This window comes from Astatotilapia calliptera, chromosome 6, assembly GCF_964374335.1.
Source record: "Astatotilapia calliptera chromosome 6, fAstCal68.1, whole genome shotgun sequence".
Classification (NCBI taxonomy): Eukaryota; Metazoa; Chordata; class Actinopteri; order Cichliformes; family Cichlidae; genus Astatotilapia; species Astatotilapia calliptera.
This window is the reverse complement of record NC_137427.1, coordinates 30,879,760-30,888,702: the sequence shown is the minus strand read 5'-3', so window position 1 is coordinate 30,888,702 and position 8,943 is coordinate 30,879,760. Positions and strand designations below refer to the sequence as shown.

The 8,943-nt window shown below is 40.9% G+C and overlaps 1 long non-coding RNA gene across 1 annotated transcript; it reads right to left on the bottom strand.

Moving 5' to 3' along the window:
- Positions 1-3,964: 3,964 nt before the first annotated feature.
- LOC145429516 (uncharacterized) lies at positions 3,965-6,036 on the bottom strand. Its single transcript, XR_013909760.1, has 2 exons — positions 5,206-6,036; positions 3,965-5,073 (listed from the first exon to the last, which is right to left on the bottom strand). It is a non-coding gene; the product is annotated as an uncharacterized LOC145429516 (long non-coding RNA).
- Positions 6,037-8,943: the final 2,907 nt, after the last annotated feature.

Here is an 8,943-nt window from a genome sequence, read left to right as displayed (position 1 = left end):
ATCCGGTGTTCCATGTTTCGCAGGTCAAGCCAGTGTTGTCTAGTCCTCTGTGCCCTCCTTCCGACCCCCCTCCTCCCGCCCGGCTCGTCGATGGTCATCCTGCCTTCTCGGTGCGGCGTATCCTGGACGTGCGTCGGTGGGGCAGGGGCCGGCAGTTTCTGGAGGACTGGGTGGGGTACGGGCCTGAGGAGCGTTCGTGGGTGTCTCGGTCTCTGATCTTGGACCCGGCGCTTGTTTCTGATTTTTTCAGGTCTCTTCGCGTGTCCGGGTCTGCTCGGTCGCCGGGGGGCGATCGTTGAGGTGGGGGTACTGTCATGGTCCGGGTGAGCACGGGGTTTTTCCACTCCGCTGGGTTCTACCTTCAGGCAGAGACTCCAATCAGCTTCCACACCTGGTTCCAATCAAGTCACCTGCATATAAGACCAGCATTCACAACAGACCTCTGCCAGATCTTCTGCTAACCCATGACCCACCTGGCAGTCACGTTTCCCGAACTACTCTCATCTCCGCCTGGACGCTGGTTCTGTCATCTGGTTTCTTCCTCTCCACCATCGGACTACACCTGCCTGCCTCCCTGCCAAGTCCCTCACTCCACGCATATTCTGGATCCTCTCTGGACACTCCTCACCCGGAACCCCCTGGACACCCCTTCCTCGCATGACACTTTAAACCTGCAACGCGTAAGCCCTAACCTCCATAGCCTAATCCTGCAGCTGTGATTCACTGGACTGCCACTGACTACTTGTCTCTTCTCATTATAGTGACTGCGTACCTCCATCCAAGCCGCTGCCCCTTTTTTCCATCCGTGAAATCCAGCACCTAGCCATAGCACTCAGTTTCATGTTCACAGTTTGGCCTCACAGTTCACAGTTCATAGCATTTCATAATTCATAGCATTCATAGTCTCCTGTTGTGTAATTTCACTAGACACTTGTAAATAAAGCACTGTGTTCACGCCCGTTTGCCTCCCTCTGTGTCTTCATTTGAGTCCACACCCACAGCCGGGCCCTCTCGGCCGTAACAAACTGAAACAATTTTGTGAACTCAGAAAGCTGAAAAAAATAAAATAAACGCAGGAAATATTCTTAGTTTTAGTATATGTTAGTTTGATAAAGATTTTATCACAACTTGCCTAATGAGGCTGTCATAAATCCGTTCATTGAGACTTTGGATACAAGACTGCAAGTCAACTGCTTTCAAGATGTAATGTCTGTACTGATTTTTCAAAATCTTACCTGTCACACAAACTCTTCCAGGTCATCCAATAATAAAACATATATCAAACAAAAAAAACTAAACTGAAACAAGAAAATCCACCTTGGAAACTACCTGAAACTAAACCGAATTAAAAGCAGAAAGTCAGAATGAAATAAATAAAAAATCTAATTAGTAAATACAAAACTTTAATAAGTTGGGTTTTAACATTTCCATTTAGGGAATACTGTATTGTACCAACTTATTGTCATGCGTGAACCATTGTGTGATCAGCTGATAATCAGTCACTTGTCAAACTCTTTCTATCCTATCTGAAAGTACTAAGTTTATATTTCAGTGATATGAATAAAAAAGTAACTGGAAATCTCTCAGCTATCATCACATGTGATGTAACAGTAGATAGCTGCTGAACTGAGATGGTCGTGACTTTTTCAGTGTAAGAACAATGCAATGCCTACACACTGAGGATCGCCCTCTTTGATTTCTTAAGTGTATTTAACACAATTCATCTTCTGCTTGTGAGAGAAAAGCTACAGGAAATGTGTAGGAACTAAACCCTCCACCTACATCCAGAGGCCACCGTCATAAGAAAAAAATGCAGATTTAAGACATTTTAAGTAGACTAATGTTTCAGACCTGAAATCTATGCAAACAGACCAATTCACCCTCTAAAAACAGACCTTTTTGGAGGGTCTCTGTGTAATGGTTTTCAATGGCCTGATTAGTTAGAAAAAATAATTTGGACCTCACTTCATGCATACATTCATATGCTTCATTCATCATGCATACTTAAATATGTAAAGGGAATGTTACGGCTGGGTAGCCGATGAGTTGTGGCGTGGACCCAAAAGCAGATGCACTGGAGGCAGAATTGAATCTAACACAAGGCAAGTCTTCATTTTGGCCAACAATACACATGAAAATAAACAACAACAAAAACAGAACGAGAACTAACAAAACCTAGACTGGAAGAAAATATAACATGAAACCCAAAATCCTGATAACACTAACCTTTGAGACACAGTGAGATGGGAAATGACTTGACAATGAACAAAGGGAGACAGAGGACTTACAGTTTTTTCTGATTGCTTAAGCACATTTTTTGTAACTATTGGCTAATTTTGCAAAACTCTTCACACAAATAAGAAAACCTGTCACCCAATAATCAAAACATTGTAGTTCTCTTGCAAAAGCAAACACAGCTAGATTAACTCTTCACACCTTCGTAAAAATGGTGTTTCCGTATCAAACAGTACACACAAGCCATCATCTACTAAGCACACAATGCACCAACTGCACACTGATGGTATGAATACAAAACACATCTGGCTTTTGCTTTCTCTGTGCACAAGGTAGGCTATGTCAGTTTGAGCTCATACTTCTGTCATAGATCCATAAGCATAGAGGGATCCAAACTTCAAGTACTGGTGTTTATTCAAACACATCAAAACAAACACAAGTGTTTATTTCCAAGTATAGGATTATTTGCAATCGCCATAATGACTATATGGGTTACTTGGTCTGCAGTGAACATGCTTCCTCTGCCCCCAGCATCTGGTCATCTAGCAATTCTGTAAAGTAACAATTTCAGTATTTTTACATCAATGGTATTGGTGTGTTTCTCATTGGCATATGGCAGTGCTACAAATCTTAGTGCGAAGTGACTGTACTAACCGACTCTCATTTCAAAATGTCCTTATGGTACTTGCTACCAGAGGTGGGACCAAGTCATTGTTTTGCAAGTCTCAAGTAAGTCTCAAGTCTTTATCCTCAAGTCTCAAGTCAAGTCTCAAGTAATGTCAGGCAAGTCAGAGTCGAGTCTCAAGTCACTGGTGTAAAAGTCCGAGTCAAGTCACAAGTCTGAAACTTTGAATTTCAAGTCCTTTCGAGTCTTTAAAAAAAAACGAAAAAAAGCATGTTGCAGTTATGCTAAATGTAAATATTAGACCATGTAATTTTTTAATCTGTGTTTTTCTCAACACATGACAAAATAGTGAACTTAGAAAATATACACAAATTGTGAAATTGCACCTCTTTAAAATGCAGCTCAATTAAACCTAGCTCCAAGAATAATTTTCACCGACAGTTCTGAGATAAGCTGCATGTTATTCTTGGATGCGGTTGTAGGACCGGCTTTGAAATCGCATGACAAAAATATCATACATAAATAAATGATATATTTTTTTTAAATATCATTTAAAAAAAACTGCATCACCAACGTAGCCTTGAAAACATTTGCTAGTTAGATAAAGTCAGCTATCTCATCGTAGCATATTTATATGCATATTTATAATCATACGGTTCTTGGAGTGAGTGCATACACTCATGAAGTTTAGTAACTTCAGGTCACTGCAACAAGCCCAGGTACAGTTTACCGACGGATGGGTGCAGGACCTTGAAATGCACCGTGTAGAACGAAAGACCATCGTACGTATCATAAGTTTACCAGTCTCACAAATTGTTGTCATAAATACACATTCCTTAACCGTTTATTAATAGGACCTTTGAGCTCAACGGTAATTACAGTTTTTTACAGTCGCTAACAAGCGCCTACCCATACTTCAGATACTTTTTCTAAACTCTTAACACAGACCCACACCTACAAAACACAATTGGCCAAATGGATAATATCCTTCCCAAAAATACACTTTGTTAAATATATACTAACTCCTCATTTCAAAATTAGAACACATCTTTCTCTGCACACACTAACTGTACAAAAACACTATAAATCTGACTCAAAATGAAATTAGTCTGTCAAAGAATAACACTTGTTTTCACTTCACAAGGTACATGCAGTCAATCAAAGTACACCAGGTTTCAAAATACTGGCTATTATTGACATTACAAAAACTGCATAGACTTTTATGTTTCAGTTTCACAGGTATTTGCATGCGAAACATGCAATCCACCATATTGACACCAGAAATGTCTTGGTTGGTAACTGTATGTCCACATGTACAGTAATGTTCACATTCAAAAGCATTCCAGTAAAAAGCAAACAAGTTTTTGTTTCTTTACTGTTTACCACAGGAGGTACAGTAGAAAAACGGTATGATAGGACAGAGAAAGTTTTACAGTATTGCTTACAGTGAACAAAATATCCATGAAACACACAAGAGCATTCTGAACAAAAAAACAACAGCAAAAAGCCAAGATAAAAAGGGGGGGAGGGGGGCTAAAAAAAAGGCAAAAAAGTTGCATCTAATCTCTGCGATCTTCAGGGTTAGGCCACATGTTTTCATCAACATCACATCTGATGTCAGCCAAGTCGATGCACCTGGGATAAAACCGCCTGGTATGTCGGATCCACCCTTGGCAATTGTCAACTGTGATGTCCCTGGAGCCAGCATCCATGGCTTCAAGGAGGGACATCTGGTCATGTGGCTGATGGTCATAAACCTTCCACCGCCATGCAGAAAAGAACTCCTCTATGGGGTTGAGGAAAGGTGAATAGGGTGGAAGGAAGAGACTCACCAGTCTTGGGTGGACTTCAAACCATGTTGTTATTGCTTGCGAGTGATGGAAAGCCACATTGTCCCAGGTAATTACAAAGGTCCTCATGTTTTCACCCTCCTGACCCTGCTCTGGAACCAGGCGCTGGTGGAGATCATTGAGAAAGGCAAGCAAGCGCTCTGTATTATAGGGTCCAACCTGACATTTGTGAAGGAGTAATCCTGCATTTGCAATTGCTGCACACATGGTAATGTTTGCCCCTCTCTGTCCTGGCACATCAACTGTGGCCCTTTTTCCAATTACATTTCGTCCACGTCGACGCCTTTTGGCCAGATTGAATCCTGCCTCATCGATGTATATGAATTCATGAGGGGCCTGGTTGGCCTCCAATTCCATAACTCTCTGAAACAAAGTTTATGTAAGTCATGTTAGTACTGTATACCATACTGTACTGTAACCTAGTATTGTGTAGGTTACCTACTTGCAAAGTGCAAAGCTTATAGAACTGGACATTGGATTGAATATACACTGTACCTGGACATATTGTCGTCGTAGCTCCTTGACCCTCTCACTGTTCCTCTCAAAGGGAACAGTGTAGAGCTACTTCATCCGCACTCTATGTTTGGACAATGTCCGCGAAATGGTTGTGAGGCTGATTCTATCGATATTGTCGAATATCTCATGGTCCGCCACAATTCTGGTTTGTATTTCACGCAGTTTTATTGCATTATTTGCAGTAACCATTTCCACAATGGCAAGCTCCTGATCATTACTGAGGAGCTTTCCTCTTCCCCCAGAGGGTGGAAGACGTTGCATTCTTTAGAAAGACAGACAATTCAACATATGCATTACTGTATGACCATATTGACATGTCAAGTGAGAATAGGAACAATCCATGTAAAATGCAATACTTACCTGTTGGTTTGTTGAAAGGTGCGTATAATGGAGGCAACCGTTGACCGCCTCAAATTGGGCTGCACTCTTTCACCAGCCTCTCTTAGTGAAAGACCATGGTTGATTACATGGTCAATGATAGTGGCACGAATTTCATCACTGACTACTGTTCTTGCAGCCCTTGGAATGCCACCACCACGCATTCTTACACCTATACCTTGCCCTCTCCTTGGGCCTGCTCTTCTCTCTGGGCCCCTTGCTCTTACTCCTCCTCGACCAGACATTACAGTGTTTGTCTTTTTTTTGTTTCCAAAAACATCACTCCTCAAGGTCTTGCCTTATGAACCCCACTGAGTCTAAGCCAGAATGGAAGAAGGTGTGGTTGGCCCAATTTACCCAACATAAATCAGCTGTGTGTCAATTATTCAATTGTTTGTTTGTTTACAGCTGAGATATATTTTTGATATTGATATTGTTTTTGTACTGATATCATTGCAGGGGCAGAGGTTTTTACACTGTATCTACGGTTTGGAATATTGTTTTTGCTATTGTGGGATGTTGTGTGTTAACATTCGTAGATACTACAAGAACAGTCCATAGTTTTGTTGGGAGGTATAACTTGTCTGTTAAGAAAATGTAAGCATTGTGGAAATGTGTTCACTGACTGCATATTGGGTGAACACGACATGAAATGTGTGAATGGTATGGCCACAACAGACCGATCCTGTGCTAATTGTGTTTAGAGTTTTGCAAATGTGACAACTGTTTGGACAAACGCTTGTTAGCGACTGTAAAAAACTGTAATTAGTAGTGGAAATAATTTCTGGTAGCATCACAGAAATGTAGCAGTGACAATAATACTGTATGCTGTAATCGTACTGGACAATTAGTGATACAAAAAAACTGTTTTATCCTGTGAATAAAAGTATATGTTTTTGTCAATGTACCATAATAACAGAAGCGAAACGCAATATTGTGTCAGGACAATTCACTATTTATGCACAATAAACAAAGGAGCATAGCGCGACAATTTCTGTTCAGCGCCAGACTTGCTTGTAACCTATATCACCAATTATGTTAACTACAACAGCAGACTGACCTTTGTGTAAATGCTTGGAGCAGACTAACCTGTGAGCTGGAGTGTTCTGGGACGTTATATTTGATCTTTGAATGGCTGCAATCCAGGCCACCCGTCGCGTCTTTGTCACTTCGGAAACATGGCTAGAACAATTTCTCTTCAACGACGTAATCCGATAACAACCGATCTCTTTACCCGTCGGCTTCCCGTGGCTGTCATGCGACCGGCTATTGCAGTTAATAATACAACAGCTTCTTGACATTTTTGTGTTTCTTTTTATCACTGTGTGACTGATTTTAATTGAAAGCCTGCGTGCGCTAGTACCGCTTGCCACGAGTTCCCAGAATCCTTTGCGGTTCTACCCGTGAATGACGTCACATTTTCAATCTCTATATAATATGCATGTTAAATTTTATATTTGGGGTAAAATATCAAGTCTTTTCAAGTAAACCGGTTCAAGTCCAATTCAAGTCCCAAGTCATTGGTGTAAAAGTCCAAGTCAAGTCACAAGTCTTACAACATTTTTTCAAGTCAAGTCTAAAGTCATAAAATTAATGACTCGAGTCTGACTCGAGTCCAAGTCATGTGACTCGAGTCCACACCTCTGCTTGCTACAGTGTAGCGGCTCGAGTTAGGCTGGACCCGTTGGCCAGCTACCCTCAGGGTCATTCCACGGTTGATTACATGGTCCACTATTGTAGCTCTGATGTCATCAGCAATTCTATTTCTTACTCTTCCTACCCTTCCTCTCCCCCCTCCTCATCTTCCTCTCCCCCCTCCTTGTCTTCCTCTTGCTCCTCCTTGTCCTTGTCGTCCTCTTCATCCTACTTCTTCACCTCCACGTCCTCTTCCTCGGCCTCCTCTACCTCTCACTCTTTCTGCTCCCTCCATTGTACTCCGCACACACAGCTTACCTGTATTATAGTGCTTAGGCTGATTGCAAAGTGAACTAATTATCTAAAAAAGTTTTCACATGTGAAAGTGTGCCAGACAGTTGGCAAATTAGTGTTAATGATAGCCATACATGTGTATACTTTTGCTAGGAGTGTGTTGGAAATTTGGTAATTGAGTGTTGTGCAGTGGATTGTGCCTACAGTTTTGCAAAGTGTGTGTTACAAAATTGCAAACTGAGTGCAAAGCAGTTTTTGTGCTTTTAGTTTTGCAAACTCAGTGAGTGGTTTTGCTATAAGTCTGAATAGTTTTAGAGATTGTGCTACAGGAATCACAGTTAGGGTTTAAGCATTCAGAAAAAACTGTAAGTATACTTGTATAGATAGCACATAATACATCATACTATTTCATTTACAGAACTAAAATTAGTTTGTTGTATAAAGAGAATCTTTGAGCTTGATTCAATGGTTAGGCCTCATGAATACAGCTTCGTGGATGAAGCTGTATTCAATCTAGCAAATAGCAGAAGGAGAGGTTGCAACATGGGTTTTCAATTTTGAGTGGTAGTGTGTAAATGATGAAAACAGTGTGTTAGTTGTGTTTAACTTCTGTAGCCTGTGTGCACCGTTCTGGGTACAAGTGCACCACACTGCTAAATGTGTTTTGTGTCTGAGAATGTGTTTAGAGTTTTGGTAAATGGGAGATTCAGAGTTACAAATGGTGTCCTAACCAGATGAATAATGTTTAAGATTTTGGCAACTGTGAGATTGATTTGATGAATGAGTTTTCATAGTTGACAGTTTAGTTTTCACAATGGGATTTAGTGTTTTAGCAATTCAGAAAAACTGTAAAGTCAGTGAGAAAGGGATTCTTCTGCTCACTTGATGACCTCAGTAAACCTTTTGGATAAGTTTTTTTCTCTCACTTCCCAGATTCAGTGTTTTTCAGTACAGCATATTCATTTTTACAATCATGGTTTAAACCCTAAAAAGTAACCCTTTTCAACAGAGCTTTGGCTATTTATACGATTTGAAACTACAGTTGTCCCTTGCTATAACGCGGTTCACCTTTCGCGGCCTCGCTGTTTTGTGGATTTTATTTCAGGACACAGTGCACTGCGTCCTGATTGGCTGTAGACCAATGTCAATCAATCTCGTGCCGTGTCTCCTGTACAGTACAAAATGCTTCCAGCTTGTCAAATTTACATAAATCTTTGATCGCTAGCAGTATGACTCTGAAGTGCTGTACTGTATGTTTGTAACAAACACAATGTCGACGAAACGTTTTGCACCGCCAAAGGCACCTGGGGGTGCCTTTTTATTTATTCTAGTCTTGGTGTCTACAAAAAAAAGAAAGAAAAAAGTTATTTATGGCCATTCAAACACCACCAAAGGTTTAATGAGCCAAAT